The sequence below is a fragment of the Penaeus chinensis genome, chromosome 22, assembly GCF_019202785.1.
Source record: "Penaeus chinensis breed Huanghai No. 1 chromosome 22, ASM1920278v2, whole genome shotgun sequence".
NCBI classification, from domain to species: domain Eukaryota; kingdom Metazoa; phylum Arthropoda; class Malacostraca; order Decapoda; family Penaeidae; genus Penaeus; species Penaeus chinensis.
In genome coordinates, this window is record NC_061840.1 from 4,963,815 (window position 1) to 4,966,314 (window position 2,500).

Sequence of the window (2,500 nt, forward strand, 5' to 3'; positions counted from 1 at the left end):
TACATATATAGATATATACACATATGTTTATTTATGTGTATATATGTATATTTATATGTATATATAATATTACATATATTATATATAAATATATATAATATATACACACCCATATATACATAAATAGACTAGACTACTTAAACTACTTCCCACCTCGATACCATTAATCTGCTTATAAAATTCGCCGTCAAAAATAAAGACATTATTCATGACAAACAAACGAGTGATATCAATAAAACAATTGACTGGAATGGGGACCTTCTCATGAGGTGAAGAACGTTTTCTTTCAAGAATATCAAGTACATCGTCAAGGGGGACATTAGTAAACAGGGAATTTACATCAAAACTCACTAACTTCTTACCGTGCGTTGGGAAATGTCTAACTTTCTCCATGAAATCCATCGAATGTTGAATATGCCTATCAGAGAGGGACCCCATAAATGGAGATAAACCACTCATTAGCCAGTCTATTTGACGAGTAATTAAGTTGCAAGACGAAACAATAAGCCATACAGAGACGCCCTGTTTGTGAGTTTAGAAATCGTCAAATAAATCAAGAATTTAATATAAAACCTCTAAGGTATCGAGGATCCATTTTGCTTCGCAGTGGAACTATCAAGACCTTTAATATAATCTAAACAGTGATTAGCGCTGGGTTTGGTAGCAAACGATCAACCAAAACCTAAAACTTAAACTAAAACTAAAATTTACGACCGAGTCCATGAGCAACTACGCGGGCAGAGATCATTAAGTATATTGCAGAGGGATCTTTGATGACGCTCGCTGCAAAGGCTAAACGATTGTCAACAAACTAAACAAGGGTGACTTCTCTAAACATTCTAAGAGACTTACGAACTTTAAGAAACGCATCATCGTCATCTAATTTAGCGCAACGGATGCAATGAAATCATAGCTTGTTCATACTGTCTAAGATGACGTGCAACCGCCGGGCGAGTGGCGAACACGGAGGACGGTACGAAGGGAATGGACGTGGCTTCCATGATGTACTGTATCGCGTACAAAAAGATGAAAAGGAAAACAGCCACGATGAAGTGTACACGTTACGGTGTTTGTGTTCATATATATATATATATATATATGTATGTATATATACATAAATATGTATATATACGTATATATACACGTATATGTATGTGTATAAATATATGTAGAAATACATGTTTAGGTATATATATCATATACATACACACACACACACACACACACACACACACACACACACACACACACACACACATATATATATATATATATGTATATATATATATATATATATATATATAGAAACGTGTACACAAAGACGAATGGGAAAATAGCCACAATAAGACATGAAAGTAAATCGTAAAGTTTCGAACTCGTCGATGCAATGATAATTAAAGATTCCTCATATGTAAACACTGCCCATGCTACCAGTTAGCACATCAAGCGATAGTTTGTGTGTATTTCAGATCAGCTGACTTATTCCTGATTGGTCAATGTCTTTCACAGTCTGATATTTACAGACTTGCTGATTGGGTGACAGAAAACATGACTAGTGCTATCTGTTATCAGCAAGATATGTCACATGTAAGTTATCTTAATTCAAGCCATACACTGAATATTTCACGGACCAAAAGCCGTACACGACATAAGTTCTGAGTTGGATCTTTAAGGGATAGTTTTTTTTAAATCAGGGCCTGTGGTTTTGTACGGAAGTTTACGTTGATATTCAAAATATCTTGAGTATATAGTTATTTACGTTGACCTGTGGATCTGCGTGCACAGTGAAGTGTCATAGGGCGTCTTCTGTACGCGCCATAAAAGTTAATCCAGTATTAAAGTTTAAGCCAGATCTCTAATGTGTATGCGCATTGGCAGCGTTCAGGATTAATTTTTAATTCCCCTCCAGGCCAGTCTACTTTTGAGCCTAGATTTAATCCTGCGCGTGCGCTGAGAGGACAAGTCCATCCCACCAATCATGTATTCATACGTCAATACATGATCATCAACTCCACAGAAAGGATTTGAGTTGCCATTAATATTTATAATAAGCAATAATGAAACATTCTGACATTTTCATGTTAAACATTGTATGTGAAAATTCTTTAATATATATTTTTCATAAGTTGTGGAATATGCATACTGCAGATATAACTCTCAACATTGAAAAGAAAAGCGAAAAGAACATCCCACAGGAAATTACAGAGTTTACAGACAGAGAGGGTGATATTTCCAGGTTGGCTAAACATTCCCAACATATGTAATATATAAATCGAATAAAAAATAAAACTTTTAATAACATCACGATTAGGTTTTCAATTCAAAGTAAAAACTTCCTGATTCTTACAACTAAAGTGACTTCAAAGCCGCGTGGACATTTGTTATCCTGATCCTCGCTAGCAACAGAGCCTCCCCGGGCCCCACGATCACACACGAGAAGAGCTCTCGGAGAAAACTCGCGCGTATATAAATTGATATTACGAGTATCTCATTTTCGTTT

At 35.5% G+C, this 2,500-nt stretch overlaps 1 protein-coding gene across 2 annotated transcripts in view; it reads right to left on the reverse strand.

Moving 5' to 3' along the window:
• LOC125037037 overlaps positions 1 to 2,500 on the reverse strand; it is a 10,164-nt gene that overhangs the window by 6,953 nt on the left and 711 nt on the right. Inside the window, exon 1 of one of the 2 annotated variants that reach the window (XM_047630006.1) lies at positions 2,348 to 2,440. The exons of the other annotated variant lie outside the window; for it this stretch is intronic. The gene's annotated coding sequence lies outside the window, so the exon portion shown is untranslated. Of the gene's footprint in view, positions 1 to 2,347; positions 2,441 to 2,500 lie in introns of those variants that run through there. 2 annotated transcript variants of the gene reach the window in all.